The sequence below is a fragment of the Callorhinus ursinus genome, unplaced genomic scaffold (assembly GCF_003265705.2).
Source record: "Callorhinus ursinus isolate GAN/ISIS: 27379988/994484 unplaced genomic scaffold, GSC_fseal_2.0 scaffold15, whole genome shotgun sequence".
NCBI classification, from domain to species: domain Eukaryota; kingdom Metazoa; phylum Chordata; class Mammalia; order Carnivora; family Otariidae; genus Callorhinus; species Callorhinus ursinus.
In genome coordinates this window covers 22,440,450-22,461,096 of record NW_027397077.1, presented here as the reverse complement: position 1 = coordinate 22,461,096, position 20,647 = coordinate 22,440,450, and positions in this window count along the sequence as shown.

Sequence of the window (20,647 nt, the reverse complement as noted above, 5' to 3'; positions counted from 1 at the left end):
TACAAACTGCAGCCCATTCCTGAGAGTGTTGTATGGTACACAGGGCAAGGTTTACAGTAATTATCTAGGCCCTGTTTCTCACTTCAAGGACTTCTCTATAACACAAAGCAAGGTAACCTGTCAAAATGATTTACCAAGGGCCCGCTCTATGCAAGCACTAGAGGAGATAAGACATAACCGAAGCACAGCAGTGACTTGGAGGAACTACCAGTCTGGGGAGGGACAAAAGACATGTACACAGAGGATGATAATCTGGGGGGCGGGGAAGAAAGCCCCATGTGTTAAAGATAAACAGAATGCTACATGAATTTCAAGACTAGAGAGATAACATCAGTGTGTGTGTTTATGTCTGTGTATGTTGTAATGGGGTTGTCTCAGAATCCAGGACGTTCTAGAGAGATTAAATGATATGTTTAAAGCAGCATCTATATTAGACATATTCTGATAACAGTGAGCAGGGGATGTATTTGGAGGTAGAGACTAGAATATTTTGTGCCTTACATGTCACCGTGAAGAATGTGCCCTCACCTTGGTTGACAGGAGCCACATTTCAACAATCTGTCTCTACCCCACTAGCGCTGAGTAAAATGCTTGTCATTCAGTAACTGGGGGTGTTGGTGACGGTGGTGGCAGAGTAGGTGTATGAAGGAAGGGAAGAAGGAGGGGAGGGAGGGAGATATTCACTACCAGGGAGCTGCTAGAGATGTTTACCTCAGAATACTATAACTTTAGCTGTATTGAATAAACCATCTGACAGAGGGCATAGAATTAGCTGTGAGGAAAGAGATATATGAATGGACACAGCTGAGGGGCGCCTGGATGGCTCAGTCGTTAAGCGTCTGCCTTCGGCTCAGGTCATGATCTCAGGGTCCTGGGATCGAGCCCCACATCGGGCTCCCTGCTCTGCAGGAAGCCTGCTTCTCCCTCTCCCACTCCCCCTGTTTGTGCTCCCTCTCTCTCTGTGTCTCTCCTTCTGTCAAATAAATAAATAAAATCTTTTAATGAATTACCTAGATGAGAGAGAGTGAGGGCCTGCCTCTGGGTGACCATGGATAAAAAAGAAGAGATTGAGGAGAGAGATATTTCATATGAATGATTTCAGGAACTGTTAATTTGGCTGAATTAGGTGTCAGCAAGAAAAACTTGGTACCGCTCTGAGGTTTTATGGCTGAACAACTCAGCAATTAGACAAGCCATTAGTAGAACTGAAGAAAGAGAGAAAACGAAGAGGTCAGTGTTTGAAAGGTTGAACTGACACATGCTTGCAGGTGAATATTGTGGTGATATCTGGCTTTTGAGCTCAGGAGAGGGGCCAGTGCTAAAGTTACATCTTTGGAAGCCTCTTGCAGACAGGAGAAGATAGGGAAGCAGAGTGGCCAGGAGGGGATTACTGAGGAGGGAAAAGGAGACACCACTGCCACAGGACATTTGGTTAGACTTATGTTTAGGATATCAACGTGATAAGGAGAAAACAAACCAAGATTGTGCTCTGTGACAAAATTATTTTTTTTAAGATTTTATTTATTTATTTGAGAGAGAGAAAGCACGCGTGGGGGGGAGGGTCAGAGGGAGAAGCAGACTCCCCACTGAGCAGGAAGCCCGATGTGGGACTCGATCCCAGGACTCCAGGATCATGACCTGAGCAGAAGGCAGTCGCTTAACCAACTGAGCCACCCAGGCGCCGTCTGTGAGAAAATTCAAGGCAGGAGATTTAGAAGAGAACGTACCATAAGTCCTCACTCCTTAAGTATGGGCTGCGCATAGTGACTTGCTTCCACAGAGGAGAGTATGAAGAGGGAAAAGGAGGAACTTTACAGTGGAGAGACCTGACAAGCCCTACCTCAGCCAGGTGATGAAGTCAACCTCAACAGTTATAAACCATGTGGATAGCATGTACCCTTATCATGACACGAGGAAAACAGCACTTCACCTCTGTGGTATTCTTCCCCAAAATTCATAATCCGAGTCTAATCGTGAGGAAAATATCATACAAACTCAAGTTGAGGGACATTCTACAAAATATCTGACCAGTACTCGTCAAAACTGTGAGTCATCAAAAAAACAAGATAAGTGTGAGAAGCCATTGCAGATAAGAGCAGCCTGAGGAGAAATGACAAGTAAATGTGTTTTTTTATGATATTCTGGATGGGATCCTGGAACAGAAGAAAAAATGTTAGGCAAAAACTAAGGAAATCTACATATCATATATAATGTAGTTAATAATAATACATCAATAATGATTCATAAATTGTAACAAATATACCACACGAATGTTAACAATAGGGGAAACTGGCTAAAGGAGTTTATGGGAACCCACTGTACTATTTTCTCCATTTCCTGTAATTCTAAAACTGTTCTAAAAGTAAAGTCTTTTTTTTAAAGGGAGAGTGATTGTACATTGAGCAATCCACTTTATCAAATGCTGCGGAGGCCCTGAGAAGGAAGTCAAAGGATGGGCCTCTAGTTAAATTCCGAAGAGAGATTCCAGTATGCGGTGGGCGGGGACTTCAGTTTACAGAGAATGAAGTGTGAGTGTGTAATAGGGCAGGGAAGCAGTAAGGAGGATGATGGTGAAGAAGGACTGCCCTAAAGAATCCAGGAGATGACTCCAGAGAAGGTTGAGAGCATTTCCAGGAGGAGGGGGAGGAACCAACCAAGCAAAGAAGGAAGACTGAAAGCGCAGGTGAAACACAGTAATGGTATATATTTGCTTCCTCTGTTGTAACGAGTTACCATGAACTTGTGGGCTGAAACAACACAAATTTATTCTCTTCCATTTCTGGAGGTTGGAAGTCTGAAATCAGTTTCAGTGGGCTAAAATCAGGGTGTCACTTGGCCTATATTCCTTAAGGAGGCTCTAGGTAAGAATCTACTTCCTTGACATTTAAAGCTTCTAAAGGCCACCCGCATTCCTTGGCTTGTTTCCCCTTCCTCCATCCTCAAAGCCAGCAGAGTAGTATTTTTTTCTCCTCTGATATCTGCTGCTTCTCTTTCTTCTCTTTCTCATTCTGTGTCTCCTTTCTCTTTTCATATTAGGATCGTTGTGATTACATAGCACCCATCTGGATAATCCAGGATAATACCCCCATCTCAAGATCCTCAATTCAGTCACATCTGCAAAGCCCTTTCACCATGAAAGATAACACTTTCATGGCTCTGGGGATTAAAGTATAGACATCTTTGGGGTACCACTATTGAACCTACCACAGGGTTCCTGCTGGGCCTTGAAGGAGGTCTAGAAGATGGGATAAGAAGAGGAAAGGGTCTATTTTAACCAAGAGAAGCTGAGTACAGTAGAGATGGTGACTGCTACATTTGGGAAAATGAAAGAACTGAGAAACCTGAAACCGGAAGATTCTATTTATTTTTATTTCTTTCTTTTCTTTCTTTTTTTTTTTAGAGAAAGAGAGTGTACATGTGGCACAGGCAAGGAGCAAAGGGAGAGTGAGAGGGAGGGAGAGTATGGAGCCTGACTTGGGGCTCGATCTCACAACCCGACCCTGAGATCATGATCTGAGCCAAAATCAAGAGTTGAAGGCTTAACCAACTGAGGCACCCAGGCGCTCTGAGAAACCGGAAGATGCTAAAGCTACCAGTGTACATGTTAAGGTCTCCAAAGATGGAGACTCCAGAAATCTGCATGGAGTCCCTTTGAGTCTTTGGCTGATTACTAGTTTATGTATGTATAGGGTAAAACCCAAAGGAATGGAAAAATAATTACTGGGAAGTGTTTAATGAAAATTTCTAAAGCCTACACAAAGCTGAGAATTGAGTTACCTTCTGCCATGGTGGACAAAATTCACTGAATACTCAGAGCAGTCAGTGAAAACACCACAACAGCTACACATAATGAGACTGAAATAGAACCCCAATAAAAATTGTATCATACAACCATCCAAGTGGATAAAATTAAAACTCATGATAATAACAAATGCTGGTGAGAATGCAGGGAAATTGGATCTCTCAAACACTGTTAGTACCTATGGAGAGGCCCAGATGGCAAGGACCTGAGGGAGGCCTCTAACCAATAGCTAGTGGGGAACTGAGGTCCTCAATCTACCAATCTATGAGAAATTGAATCCCAGCTATGACCACAAGATCCTCCCCCAATTGAACCTTCAGATGAGACTACCTTGATTGTAGCCAGCACCTTGACTGTAGCTCTGTGAGGGAGGTTGAAACAGAGGCACCCAGCTAAGCCATGCCCGATTTCTGACCCACAGAAATTGTGAGATAATAAATGCTTATTATTTTAAGCTGTTGGGTTTGGAATAATTTGTTACATGGCAAGAGATACCTCCTATTACTTCTCTAGTATATGCAAGTGTTTTGCACTTACAACACAGTGTTTTGATTATACTATTATTTCTCCCTCTAGATTATTGATTCCCTTGGGCAGGATCGCTGTGTCAGTGCCTAGTACGTGACTGGCACATCATTCAGAAGATCCTGATCATAGAACTAACATAAAATGAACTGTATTTAAAATGACCATGGTGAGAGCGCGTGGGTGGCTCAGTTAAGCATCTGCCTTCAGCTCAGGTCATGATCCCAGTGTCCTGGGATTGAGCCCCATGTCAGGCTTCCTGCTAAGTGGGGAGTCTGCTTCTCCCTCTGCCTGTGTCCCACCCTGCCCACCCATGCGCATGCTCTCTCCTCTCTCTCTTTCTCAAATAAATAAATAAAATCTAAAAAATAAAGATAAAATGACCATGGTGACATAGGAGAGGCAGTGTGGTATAAGGTGGAGATACTCTTTTGGTTCAAATTGTCCCACTTTGCTCACCAAGTGTGTGACTTTTTTTTTTCATTTTTTAATTGATGTATAGTTGACACAAGATGTTACATTAGTTTCAGGTGTACAACATAGTGATTTGATGAGTCTATATGTTATACTGTGCTCACCAAAAGTGGTTACCCTCTTCACCATACAACACTATTACAGTACCATTGACTATATTCCCAACTGTGTGATCTTTAGCAAGAATCTTAATCTTCCTATAGGTCTGTTTCCTTATCTGTAATGGGAATAATAATAGTACTTACCCCTTAGTATTGCTGTAAAGCTTAGATGAATTAATGTCTTAAATTCTTAGAAAAGCCCCGACATATATAGTGTTCAATAAATGTTAGATGTTATTTCTTATACATTCCTGAGTAAAAGAAGTCAGATTGTATAATTTGTAAATGACACCAAGTTAATATGGATTGCAAAGAATAGCAGTAACACATTTTAAAAGTCTAATGTCTTTCCACGAACATTTTTAAACAGCCAACTGTGTAACTAGGTACTGTGGTAGTGGCTGGGGGTGGAGATATGAGTGGGTCACAATCACTGCCAGTAAAGACATCTTCATCATTGTCCTCAAAGAGGTCACAGAGATGGACCCCTAAACCAACAAGTGGTAAGATGGAGCATTCCAAGGGTGCTCTCTGGGACCATAAAGGGGTGGCCCTTAATTCAGACTGGAGATGGTATAGGGAAGCCTGTTTGGTTTTTCAAAGCTAGCAATTAACTTGGGGATAAAAATGTAACCACAAAATATTTATTACCTTCTCTACTTAGATGTGTGCCTAAGAATATATGCATTAAGAAGTTAAGAGTACTTACTTTTTTTTTTTAACAAAAGATAAATATTCTCTCACAATGGGCTCCTGAAAAGACTTGCCTAAATTCTTCAGCCTTCTGGATGTGGGCGTCATTCCATAAAATTAAAGAATGATGAAATTTGGGGAGAAATAATGTGGATAGAAAGCTTTTAAGTGAGATAAAATTCTACATCACATTTATTTAAGAAAACAGATTGGTATATCAAGAGAGGAGTATATCTTAAGTCATATTCAATTTGAAGAAAAATATTAATAGTATTGAAATTGAAGAAAAAGAAACATAAGAAAATTGCTATAAAATCTATTTACCTGAGCAGTAGAGAAGTATAATTTTATAAAACATAAATTGGTACACATTTATAAAAATATATATTGAAGTTTTACTTAATATGCTGTTTATAAAAATTAACTGGCAATAAAAAAGTGAATTAGGGCCAATAATTCACCATTAAACAAGTATGCATAATTAAAAGCTAACACAGAGTACTTCATATATGCCAGGAAGTTTCTAAATGTTTTACATATATTAACTTCTTTTTTACAATTTTTATTTAAATTCCAGTTAGTAAATATACAATGTAATATTAGTTTCAGGTGTACAATTTAGTGATTCAACACTTACATACAATACCTCATGCTCATCACAAGTGCACTCTGTAATCCCCATTACCTTATTTCACCCATCCACCCACCCACCTCCCTCCATCAGTTTGTTCTCTATAGTTAAGAGTCTGTTTCTTGGTTTCCCTCTCTTTTTTCCCCCATGATTATTTGTTTTGCTTCTTAAATTCCACGTATGAATTAAGTCATATGGTATTTGTCTTTCTCTGACTTACTTCACTTAACATAATAAACTCTAGCTCCATCCATGTCACTGCAAATGGCAGGATCTCATTCTTTTTTATGACTGAGTAATATTCCGTCACACACACACACACACACACACACACACACACACACACGCACACACCCCACATCTTCTTTATCCATTCATCCACCCTGTCAATGGCGTATCTTGGCTATTATAGACAATGCTGCTATAAACATCAAGGTGCATGTATCCCTTTGAAACTGTATTTTTATATTCTTTGGATTAATACCTAGTAGTGCAATTGCTGGATTATAGGCTAGTTCCATTTTTAACTTTTTGAGGAACCTCCATAGTGTTTTCCAGAGTGGCTGGACCAGCTTGCATTCCCACCAACAGTGTAAGAGGTTTCCCCTTTCTCCACATCCTTGCCAACAACTTGCCGTTTCTTGTGTTGTTGATTTTAGCCATTCTGACAGGTGTAAGGTGATAGCTTATTGTAGTTTTGATTTGTATTTCCCTGATGATGGGTGATGATGAATATCTTTTCTGAGTCTCTATGCCATCTTTCTGTCTTCTTTGGAAAAATGTTTATTCATGTCTTCTGCACATTTTTTAATTGGATTATTTGTTTTTTGGGGTGTTGAGTTTTATAAGTTCTGTACATATTTTGGATACTACCCCTTTATCAGATATGTCATTTGCAAATTATCTTTTCCCATTCCCTGATTGCCTTTTAGTTTTGTTGATTGTTTCCTTCACTGTGCAAAAGCTTTTTATTTTGATGTAGTCCTAATAGTCTGTTTTTTATTTTGTTTCCCTTGTCTCAGGAGACATGTAGTCCTAATAGTTTATTTTTTATTTTGTTTCCCTTATTTCAGGAGACATACATCACTATGGCCATTGTCAAAGAAGCTACTGCCTATGTTCTCTTTTAGGATTTTTATGTCCTCAGGTCTCACATTTAGGTCTTCAATCCATTTTTTAATTTATTTTTGTGTATGGTATATGGAAGTGGTCCATTTCATTCTTTTGCATGTTTCTGTCCAATTTTCCCAGCACCATTTGTTGAAGAGACAGTCTCTTTCCCATTAGGTATTCTTTCCTGATTTATTGAAGATTAAATGACCATCTGTGTGTCTATTTTTGTGCTGGTACCATGCTGTCTTGATCACTACAGCTTGGTAACATAACTTGAAGTCTGGAATTGTGATGCCTCCAAATTTATGCTTTTTTTTTCAAGGTTGCTTTGGCTATTCAGGTCTTTTGTGGTTCCATACAAATTTTAAGATTGTTCTAGCTCTGTGAAAAATGCTGTTGTTTTTTTTATAAGGATTGCATTAAATGTGTAGATTTCTTGGATTCCCTGGTTGGCTCAGTCGGTTGGGCATCTGACTTCGTCTCAGGTTGACCTGATCTCAGGGTCCTGGGATCGGGCCACACATCAGGCTTACTGCTCAGTGGGGGAGGCTGCTTCTCCCTCTCTCTCTCTCCCAAATAAATAAAATCTTTTTTTAAAATTGTGTACATTGCTTTGTGTAATACAGACATTTTAACCATATTTCTTATTCCAATCCATGAGCATGGAATGTTTTTCCATTTCTTTGTATTATCTTCAGTTTCTCTCATCAGCCGTTTTATAGTTTGCAGAATGTAAATCTTTCACCTCTTTGGTTGGGTTCATTCCTAGATATCTTATGGTTTTTGGTGCAATTGTAAATGGGATAGATTCCTTGATTTCTCCTTCTGCTTCATTATTGGTATGTAGAAATGCAACAGATTTCCATATGTTGATTTTGCATCCTGTAACTGCTGAATTTGTGTGTCAGTTCTAGCAATTTTTTGGTGGAGTCTTTTGGGTTTTTTAAACAGAGTATCATGTCATTTGCAAATAGTGAAAGTTTGACTCCTCCTTGCTAATTTGGATGCCTTTTATTTCTTTTTGTTATTTGACTACTGCGGCTAGGATTCCAATATTATGTTAATAACAATGGTGAGAGTGGACATCCCAGTCTTGGTTCTAGACCATAGAGGAAAAGCTCTCAGTTTTTCCCCATTGAGGATGTTGTTAGCTGTGGGTTTTTCATATATGGCCTTTCCTTTATTACGTTGAGGTATGTTACCTCTAACTCTACTTTGTTGAGGGTTTTTATTATGAATGGATGCTGTATTTTGTCAGATACTTTTCCTGCATCTATTGAGAGGATCATATGGTTCTTATCCTTCCTTTTATTAATGTGGTTTATCACATTGATTGATTTGCGAATATTGACCACCTTGCAGCCCAGGAGGAAATCCCACTTGATTGTGGTGAATGATTCTTTTAATGTACTATTGGAATTGGTTTGCTAGATTTTTGTTGAGAATTTTTACACCCATGTTCATTAGGGATATTGGCCTGTAGTTCTCTTTTTTAGTGGATGCTTTTTCTGGTTTTGGTATCAGGGTAATGCTGGCCTCATAAAATGAATTTGGAAGTTTTCTTTCACTTTCTATTCTTTTGGAATAGTTTGGGGAGAATGGGTACTAAGTTTTGTTTAAATGTTTGGTAAAATTCACCTGTGAAGCCATCTGGCCCTGGACTTTTGTTCGTTGGGAGATTTTTCATTACTGATTCAATTTCTTTGTTGGCTATCAGTCTGTTCAAGTTTTCTATTTCTTCCTGTTTCAATTTTGGTAGTTTATATGTTTTTAGGTATTTATACATTTCTTCCAGGTTATCCAATTTGTTGGCATATAGTTTTTCATAATATTCTCTTACAGTTGTTTGTATTTCTGTGGTGTTGGTTGTTTTTTCTACTCTCTCATTTGTGTTTTTATTTATTTGGGTCCTTTCTCTATTCTTTTTGATAAGTCTGGCGAGGGGTTTATTGATTTTATCAATTTTTTCAAAGAACCAGCTCCTGGTTTCATTGATCTGTTCTATTGTTTTTATAGTTTATATATCATTTATTTCTGCTCTAACCTTTATCATTTCCCTTCTTCTGTTGGCTTTAGACTTTGTTTGTTCTTCTTTTTCTAGTTCTTTTAGGGGTAAGGTTAGGTTGTTTATTTGAGACTTCTCTTGCTTCTTAAGGTAGGCCTATATTGCTATATACTTCCCTCTTAGGACCATTTTTGCTGTATCCCAAAGGTTTAGAATTGTCATATTTTCATTTTCATTTGTTTCCATGTACTTTTTAAAAAAGATTTTATTTACTCATTTGGGGGAGGGAGGGACAGAGGAGAGCGCGAGCAGGGGAGGAGAAGAGGAAGAGGGACAAGCAGACTCCGCACTGAGCATGGAGCCCATTGTAGGGCTCAGTCCCACAATTTGGAGATCATGATCTGAGCTGAAATCAAGAGTCAGATGCTCAGCCAACTGAGCCACTCAGTTGCCCCGTATTTTTTTTATTTCTTCCTTGCTTTCCTGGATGACCCATTCATTATTAATAACATGTTGTTTAACCTGCCCCACTCACTGAATTGTATAATTAGTTCTACTCTTTTCATTCTGATTCTCTTAAATTTCTAGGTTGGCAAACCAATCATTCACAGATAAATAATCCTGTCTGTGTTTTGCCTATAAACTGTATTATTGCTGCCTTTTCTAATTTTACACTGCTAGGGCAGGGTTAAATAATAGCACCTCTTCTTCTGACTTCAGTAGGAATACCTGTATAGTTACTCCAACACAAATGTTTCATGTGAGTTTCTACTAAGGTATTCTATACCAACCAAAGCAAATTTATTTCTATTCTTAGCTTATTGAATATTTTTATTCACTATAGATTTTGAATTTTACATATATCAGTGTGAGAGTATAGCTTTTCTCTGTGTGATTTTCAAATCTTTCCTCAGGCCCCTGGCAGCAGTCTTTTCTACTTTACATTTCTTCTGCTCTCTGCAATGATTTGACTAGCTCCCATTTCTTTTGTAAGTTCTCCCAGCATATTTTTCTTTCTTTTCTTTTTTTTTTTTTTTTTTGCCTTCTTATCACCTCTTTGACCTCTTTTTTCTATATAGTATATGTTTTCTTCAACTGGTAGGAGAATATAGATTAGTATGTGTCTGAAATTTTCTTTTGTTTACTGGAGTAATTCTTCTGTCATGTTTTCATTATCTCCAAATTGTTTGTTATGTTTTCTTCTCCTTCTCCTCTTCCTCCTCCCCTCTCCCTCCTCCCCCCTCCTCCCCCCTCCTCCTCCTCCATTATCATCATCTTCTCCTTCTCCTTCTTCTTCGTCTTCTTCATCGTCGTCTTCTTTTTCTTCTTCTTCGTCTTCTTCGTCTTCTTCGTCTTCTTCTTTCTCTCCCCCTCCCTCGCTCTCTCTTTGGAGAATCAATGCATAGATCCCAAAATTGTTCCTTTCTTCATCTTACTCTTCTTTGAAGTGGACAGTTTATTAATGTGCTTTATCAAGAGCAGAGTAGGGATGGTTTGAGGAAGCAGTTGTCTGCCAGTAGTTTTAATTTGGATATCTTGTTTTTAAATACTTTCTCATCAGATCAGTCGGGTCTTCTGCCCTAGGGGCAACACCATTCCCCACTTTCTAGCATTCTTCAAATTGGGGTCAGCAGGAGGTTAGGATGGTTTCCTGTGTCACATATCCTGCAGTGAGTCACTCTTTCTTTTCTTTCTTTCTTTCTTTCTTTCTTTCTTTCTTTCTTTCTTTCTTTCTTTCTTTCTTTCTGCAACTGACTTGGTCAGCACATGCAAAGCTGCTCACTGCTTCTCTTCTCTCCCACTTACCCCCTTGTGCTTTTAGGCATTTGGTTCAGAATAAGTATAGATGGCAAGGCTGTGCATTTCCTTCTCCATCCCTTCTTCCTATTCTACTCTGCAGTGAGGTCCCCATAGCTAGGTTTATGGCCTACCCATAAGAAAATCACCATTCATTTAGAGGGTCTTTCAGGCTACTTTCATTTTCTTTAGGAAAACAATAAAGATATTTCCAGCTAATTTTAGCATGAGTTATTACTTTGATTCCACATTTCCACATTTACCTGGGAACCATTTGAAGCTTGCCCTTTAAGTCTGAGACAAAAGTTCAATATTAATGGTATATCGCGTCTGTTCAGCCGTTCAACTTCCGAGCATCCTGGGATATGCACATCCACAGTCAGCAATTTTGGATACTCTATTTTCTCTTTGAATGTGTTGAATCCCTTCCTTTAAGGGTCAACTCTGCTAGATTGGATACTGTTTATAACCCCTGCCAGGGAGCTCCTCAAATCTGAGGTCAGCAGGCCATTTTTGTAGGAAGCTATATTAGAATGACAGCTAACAGTTTTTTGATAGATGGAATAACAACTTTATTTTATATATTTTTCCATGCACCTGTATCCTGAAGTTAACACGCTGATAATCCCCCCTTTGGCCTCACCTTTTCTGGGAAGATGAGATCCAGAAGAACATATTCCCCAGTGCATGGTGGCAGCACATTTCTCTAGTCCTGACACTACTTCTGATTCATGCTAGAGTAATGGGGACCTGGTGTCTTCCCCATAACCACTAGCCCCCTGGTAGCCTTTCCTGATGTTTTAAATTTCCAGAATAAAGTTAAAACCCTACCTGTGTTAGAATGAAACAAAAACTGATTATTCACAAAGGACTAGGAATTAAACAAGCATCAGGCTTCTCCATGACACTAAATGCTAGAAGATAACAGAGAAAAACCTACCAAGTTCTAAGAGTAAAGGATTTTGAACTTTTACAGTCAGGGATTGAGGTAAAGTAAAAATACAAAACATAAACACGTTTTCTGATACACACAGATTCAAAGAGTGTACTACCCATGAACCTTTATGAACATATCACTTAAAGATACTCTGATAAAACACAACATAATATAGAAAAAAGAAGAGAAAAGTACCTTTCTGATGAAAATGATATGTAAGCCATGTGTACATTTATCGTCACCACCCTCAGCCTACACTAAATGATGGTTTAAAAAAATTGTACACATACATAATATATTATCACACGCACATGCCACAAACACACAAGAACAAAGAAAATGGGATAGGGAACATAGGACATCAGACTTATGACTTACCAATGATGGAACTGAATGCAAGAAAGCAATGCCTTCCATGTAGTGGGGGAAATTATTCAATCTAGAATTCTGTCCTCAGAGGACATCTGCTGATAAGCAAGGATTTATTTTTTTTTAAATATTTTTATTTATTTATTTGACAGAGAGAGTGAGTGAGTGAGAGAGAGCACAAGCAAGGGGAGAGGGAGCAGGAGAAGCAGACTCCCCACTGAACAGGGAGCCTGATGTGGGGCTCGATCCCAGGACCCTGGGATCATGACCTGAGCTGAAGGCAGACGCTTAACGACTGAGCCACCCAGGCGCCCCTGATAAACAAGGATTTAATAAAATTTACCTCCAAATGTTCTTTCTTAGACACTACTAGAGAATGGGTTTATATAATACTAAGTAGAGGTCAAGAAAGAAGAAAGAGTAAATCCAACACAGTAGAGTAGGAAAAGTGTTATAAAATGACGATGTGAAGTGGGCTCTGGGGGCCGAAGCATGGAGAACGCTATGGTACTGGGTTGAGGGCTCCAGGAAAATGGGGGTGGGAGTGGGGGAAAGGTGATCTGAATGGCATTTAGGAAAAAGACAAGAATGTGTATTTGAATTGTGGTAATATTCTTCCTTTTGCCATTCAAGAGTGTTTTCCTGGCCCCTAGGGGTTAACTATCTCCTACATGTGATTGGGATTTTTTTAGTGAAAGACGACAGAGACAAAGAATAAAGCAATACTCAGCGTATGGCATGCAAAATAGGATTATGAGGCAAGAAAATAATCTTGTAAACCCAGCTTCTCCTTTGAGGCAGAGTCCCCCATTCCTGTACCATTCACTCTCACATTACCAAGTGCCAGCTTTATTCACTGGCATACGGAGGTTTCTGTAAGATGGCAGTCTAGGGGCAGAGTGAGACAGATGTGGTAGCAACAGCATGGCCAGAGCTCCTGCCTCATCTTAATTTGGAACTCTGGACAAGAGCATCCCCTGAGCTGCCCCCACACCCGGGACATGGCCATATTGATTTGGTAGGACGGCCTGGTCAGGCGGAGATAAAACTGGGTGTGTTTATCTGAAATACTGAGGATTCCTGTAAGGGAGTTATTAAGCTTACTGGATCTCACTTAGCTGTAAATAAAAGTGGACATTTTATTAATTTCCTCCCACTCCCCAGTGAGTAGGGAACCAGAAAGATGGCCTGCTTGGGGATATCCAAAATAATGAAATTATTATTCCCCATATATCTGAGTTACAATATGTTTTTATTTATTTGAGAGAGAGAGAGAGCACAAGCAAGGGGAGGGGCAGAGGGAGAAGCAAGCTCTCCACTGAGCCAGGAGCCCCATGCAGGACTCGATCCCAGGACCCTGGGATCATGACCTGAGCAGAAGGCAGACACTTAACCGACTGAGCCACCCAGGCACCCTCTGAGTTACAATATTAAAGTTTTGCAGTCTGCTTCATGATGCTTACAGATCCTTTAGTTTCCAAGATGGCCTCCCACATGTGATTAAAAAAATAGTAGTCCCCTTCTCCTTTTGCATCTCTGTTAATTTTAGTTTTTCTTCACCCTCCTTCACCACATACAGTGGAATAAAATAGATGGACTCGGTGCGATTGTCCATAGTTTGAACAAAAAGGAAATCTAAATTCTCCAAAGAGATTTGGTAAGCGTTTGGGAAAAGCATATGAAAACTCGACACCAATAAACATTCCACACCCAGCTCTCTTTTCAGTCAGGAGACAGTATTTCCACGGGAGCGCTCATGCTCCAAAACAAAAGACAATACTCTTCCTAAAATCTGGTAAAGCAGAGTTCAAGTGTAGCACAACAAGCAATGATCTCATTATGTATATTGCACATGTGTAAGAAAAAGCACCAGATATTTCCATCTGTCCATCTTTATCTGCAGAAAATTGATTTCACAACTTTTCCGGATGTTTAAATGCCAAGCCCCATATAAAAATGTTTGCCAATCACCCCTAAGCCTGAAAAATGTCTTTCCAAACAATGGGGACATGTTGAGTCAGAAAGTCCCAGAGAGGAGAAATAAACCCGTGGTGGGGAGAAGAGGGACAGTCACCTGCACTGGTCACAGGGATGAGGGACTCCCCGCTGCAGGCTCCTCGCTCTGTGCTCAGTGCACACATGAGATTAAACGCACCCTGTCTGGCCCGAAGGAGTTACAGATCCAGGCAGGGACCGAGGAGGACCAGAGCGCAGAGGGAAGATGCATGGGTGTAAGAGGCCAGTGGGGCAGTCATTAAAAAAATGGAGCCAAATTCCTCTGAGCCATCCTGGTTAGGGAATGAGGTGTTCAGATCCATTCAAATGTCTGCTTATTCCATATGAATAAACAAGTTTTCCGAGTCCACCTTGAAAACTTAACACCTAACCAGGTGCTCAGGAACAAGAGTTTTTGCCTGGTTTCATTTCAGGAGTCTTTGTCATTCTAATCACCGGGCTCTCACTCCACCACGCGGCCCCTTTTCTTTCACAGGGCTGCGTTCCTGGGTTTCTGGGGACCTCTCTGTTCTTGGCTCCTTAGAAAGTCTCTCTTCCCTCTCCCGTGCCTCACGTGGGGCCTCCGAGGCTTGGCTTTTCCCCCAGCACCCCTCTCTCAATCCAGGCTCCATTCAGGAGCCCGAGCTGATCAGGGTTTGGACGGCTGCCAAATCCACATCTTCGCTTGACCTCTCACCTTCATCCCGTTTCCTGCCTCCACGCCCCTCCTGGCTGCTTGTCTGCGCAGCGATCTATACATAGTTATCCCACGGCCACTTGCACCGCGGCTCATCCAAAAGTGAGCTCACCCTCCTCACATCCCACGCCCGCTTCCTTTCCAACTGTCTGCAGTCCTAACACCTCCAATGTTCTGGTTGTGAATATAACCTTATGTGGACCATCTTCCTGGGTCCCCATTCCCTGGGGACTGGGAAGAACTTGACGTGTCCATTTTCACATACAGCTACATTGGATTCCACAAATTTAACAATTTTCTTTCAGTTTGTTTCTTCAACAGTAAAAACAGAGGCAGTGACAGATGGCTGCAGTACTGGGAGTGGGATCCAAAAAGATAACATATAAAAGCATTTGGAAAAATAGAAAGTGTTGTGCAGGAATAAGATGTGAGCTGGTGGCTCATAAACATTAAAATATTTTCCACATGGGAGGCTATTGTCATATACAAGTATGATAAATAGGATACGCGGGCTTGAAATATAGTTTGTCATGCTGAACGGCAAATCAAACTTGTACAGCTCAGTACCCAATAAAATGTGGATAGTTTTTTATTTTTGAAATGGTGAAATGTAGGTTTAAGAGAAAATCATATCTCTTAGAAAACTTCGAGAAAGACATACACATATAGATGTACATATTTTGCTGTATATCACATTTATGTACGACCGTAAAAGTATATATTCACGGGCCAAATTGCCTTCCTCTTTTCCTACCCCCAGCTATATAGTGTGGCTTTATAAACTGTGGACTACAGTTGTCCCAGGACTAAAGCCCCAGGCACATGCTGTACAGCCTGGTGTTGAGATCCAGAAACCATGAATGCAATCCATGAATCCGTGCGGGACTGGGGGCCAGGTCTACATGACGTACACCATCTCCCTAACCTCTCTGCTAAGACACTACTCCAAGAAAGGACTCAGGTCCTCCCCACCTTCACGTTATGACGTACTCTGATTAGCTCATCCATTCTGCATCCAGTGACTCCTGCCATCACCACACCCACTGCATACTTTAGAAAACACAGGATTGTCGAGTACTTATCACAAACCAGATGTTCTGGTCAGGAGTGGGACCAGATTTGGCTCTCAGTTGAATTTCATCCCACCCGTGGGGCAAAGTAGCAAGAAGTTGCAAAAACTTCCCGTCTCACATTATGCTCTTGCATAAATGTGAGAGGCCACAAAAAGTCTATCATTTTCTCTTTGTTGGCTTTCACTCTGCTTCTGTTTCTAGGGATTTGTTTTTTTCATCATTCCAGACCCTACCTGTAGGTTTCTTACCTCTGTAACTTGCATTACTTTAGGAAGAATGGGGATACTGCAGAATTCTCAACTGGGCACAGTCTAGAAATGGGATAGGTTATGACTTTTTGCACAGGTATTTCTCATATCCTATTTTTATTGGATAGGTACTGAGTGCTCTGATTTTTTTTTTTTTTTTAACTTGGTGGCTCCAGGACCTGCCCATTTCAAAATCTCCCTGTCTCCGGGCTTTCTGGGCAGAGTGCCCGCGCCCTTGCCCACTCACACGCACTCACACCTTCAACTTGCACCTCAGTGCACAGCAGTGTGATTTCTCTCCCCAGCACCATGCTGAGTCTGATCTGTCATTTTCAGGCTTTAAACTGCCAGATCCAGAAGCCCCTTTTCAGCCTGCATTTCCCTTACTCTCCATGGATCTCATTCTTGATATTCTCTCTTGCAGGACTACTCCTTCATGGGTCCCTTTCTTCTGCCCCTCCAGCTGAATTTTTCAGATTTTGTTTTTAGCTGCTTTTCCTTCTCATTCTTCATTGTCTGCTTGAGCTAATGCACCATGTCACTCAAATTCAACTAAAACCAGCACTGTCGATGCCAGAATCCTAATTTTCATTGCCCACGTTGACCTAACTCCTGAGCTTAGACCAATTGTCAGAGAGCATCCGGGGATTTCTCACCATCTCAGATGCTCCCTGATTACAAGGAAATTCTGTCCTGTGTTTGTACAAATTCCTCCCGGTGTGTGATTTTTAAAACTTCACTTTGGCCGCCTGACTTATGGATAGGTAGGTATCAAACATCCTAATCTAAGTGTTGGTTTGAGGTGTTTTGACCTTATTTCTTTATCCTTCAAGGATCTTTGGAATCACAGGTTTCAAACACTGAACTATGCGACCTGAACGCCATTAGATCCTTATCTCTAAGTGACAACAGAGGACAAGATAAACCTGAGGGACAGGTCTTAAAAACAAACAACAAAAAAACCCTTATTTTTATTTTGCAGACAGAGGTTACAAGCTCACTTTAAATATTATTTAAGTTCAATCCTTCAGAAATGCACAGTGCAGAAAGGAAAGTGAGAACTGTGTGACCAGAAAACTGTGACAATTGCTTTCACATGGGGATTATGGGCACAATGTCATTAACAAGAGTGCAAATGGCTTCCTTTCTTTTTAGCATATATGTCCTATAAACTGTTAAGAAAATCTTGTTCTACTGAGGCTATGTTTTAAGTATATCCAAAAGACTAGAGTTATTAATAATACTAACAACAGTGAACATTATTTATAGAGGTTCATTATGTGCCAGGCACTGTGATAAGAGTTTGTCATGTTTATTCGATCCTCACAAAAGATCTACAAGGTGGATTACATTATTAACCCTAGTTTATATACAAGAAAAGTGAAACTCTGAGAGGTTAAGAAATCTGCTCATATTCACCAAAAATACTATAACTCCTGTTCATAAGACCAATAAAAAATACTTAGGAAATATGTTAACATTTTCTATTTGTTAGTATTTATGTGTAGTTTTTTTTCCCCACCAAATCATACAATTGTGCATATTTTTGTGGAAAAGGAGAGAAAGGAAGTAAAGGACCTATTAAATCCCATTTATTTCTAACTAATCAATAGAAAATGTTCTGTATATACTTGATAAGGATAATTTAAAATGATTACATTGTAACATTCAATTAGCTTTCATAGTACGATAAAAAAATCTCAAAGTAGATTGATGATTTTAATTAAATTATATCACATAATTTTAATTTGGTCCTAGAAAACTGCGTTATTAGGTACTCGAGAGTCACCATTCACTGAACTATGTTAAATAATTCCATGATCATGTAAATTACAAACAAAAGATACCTAAATATGATTAAGTGTATGAGCATGTTTTACAAAGTAAGACTTTTTCACTTATTTTTTATTGTGAAATATATCATACATATAAAATATATACATACATATCATATACATAAATAAATAATTTATGTAGGAAGTAAAGAATAACTCCTTCAGTCAACAGATATACATTAGAAGTTTATTATAGGGACTTCCAGATTCAGCACTGGAATGTGCAGAGCTTAGAAGTTGTCATTTACAACCTTACAAAATAAAGCTGTTCAAACTGAGAATCGGTGACTTTTCTTGGACCCACCAGAGAAATTGTTTGCAGGGCAAATAGTCATCCTGAAATCTGGAGTACAGCTGAATCCAGACAGTTGTAGTCAACATTTGCTTACCTGGCCCAAAAGTCCCAAGAGCCGTAAATTGTTAAGAACCCTTAAATGGTAATTCAGATGAATTACTGAAGGCTGAGCATGGACTAGCGTGAGAGTGAAGAAGTCCTGAGAACTATGGTCTCAGAGGGGCCCCTACACTTTTGTGGGCTTTACCTATAATCACCCCACCAAAGTCTCATGGCAAACATCTGAGAAATATCCCCTAGTGCTCCAGCAAGAGGGAAGGGATAATAATCGTGAAATATACCCAGAGCCTTTTCCATCACAAAGGCCTCTCCAGGGAGAAATACTTTGACAGAGCTTGATAAAAGCCGGACGAAGAGTTTTCATTCCTGTCTCACCTAAGGGAGAAAGGAATCTCACAGTCAGTAGGGGCCAGGGCTTTAAGGAAACAAATGGGGAATGCTGCAGTGGGGATGGGTGGATCGTGCAAGGCAAAATAAAAAGCTATACCACAGGAGAAACTCCTGTAAAGGTCGCAGCACTATGACACAAGCCCACTCCAAGACTCAGATTTAATTGGAAGATTTTATACTGCTCTTTCTCCCATACCATATAACCACACCAACAAGCTTCCGTATAATAAGAGTGGATTCATTACAGCTGAAAGAGCTGCAAGACACAGACTCTCCGAGTAGAAGTACTTAAAGACCAAAGGTAAGAGGAGAGAGAAACAGGGTGCTAGAGCAATTCGACGCCTCTAACCCCACAGGTACAGCAATCATTAACAAAGCCCAACTCCTAGCCATATTAACAAAAATCCTCACGCTAAAGTTCTGTTTATCTTTGTTCTTATTACCTGATTCATCATGTCTGACTTTCAGTTAATAATTATGACATGCTAAAATGCAAGAAAAAAATTCTGAAGAGAAAAAGCATGCATCAGAACAGATCTTAGATATGTCAGAGATTCTGGAATTGTCTGAGTGGGAATTTAAAATAACTCTAATAGGTAAGAGCTCTACAGCTATTAAAGAAATTGAGTTAGTAATATACAACTTTTACAAAAATAAAGCATCAAGTCCAGATGGTTTTACCTGTAAATTCTACCATACATTTAAGGTAGAAATTATACCAAATTTCCATGATCTCTTCCAGAAAATGGAATAAAAGGAAAAACTTCCTAATTCTTACTAAGACACCAGCATTACCCTAATCTCAAACCAACATTACAAGAAAGGAAAACTACTGACTGATATTTCTCATTAGCATAGACTCAAAAATTCTCAACAAATATAAGCAAATCAAATCCAACAATGTATAAAAAAATGCATCATAATCCAGTGGGATTTATTCCAGGTATACAAGGCTAGTTCAACATTTGAAAATCAATGAATATAATCCACCATTTCACAGGCTAAAGAAGAAAAATATTATCAGATAAATTATTAAAAATGTATAAAGCAATCTCACTAAACTACATGGAAGGAAGAGGTACTGACCTGAATAACTTGGGAAATGAGGGGAGTCTGTAAGTGTAAAGGCAAAGGGATTGTACATAAGCGTTGTACTTTAGCTGATAGAGCGACTCCCCACAGAAGTGCAGGTTAACAATTCTGACAGCACTCTATGTGTATACTAAAATTGAACAGTTAAGTAAATGGATGGTGGATGGTGGCAGCCAGGTTAAAGTACATACAAATACCTACTTCCTTATCTGGTCAGCTGAAAGGTTCTAGAAACAATGACATCCCAGTACCAATAAGCACACCTAATGCCCAGATCTCCGATAAAAACAACTAGAGATCCTTGGGAAAATGGCTGATTCTAGGGCTGGGGAAGGAAATATACAAGGTGAGCCTGGAACATCTTTTAGGGTCAGAAATGAAAACTGCCCCCAAAAACTTTTGGGGTGCCTGGGTGGCTCAGTCTTAAGCATTTGCCTTCAGCTCAGGTCATGATCCCAGGGTGTTGGAATCGAGCCCCGCTTTGGGCTCCCTGCTCCACGGGAAGCCTGCTTCTC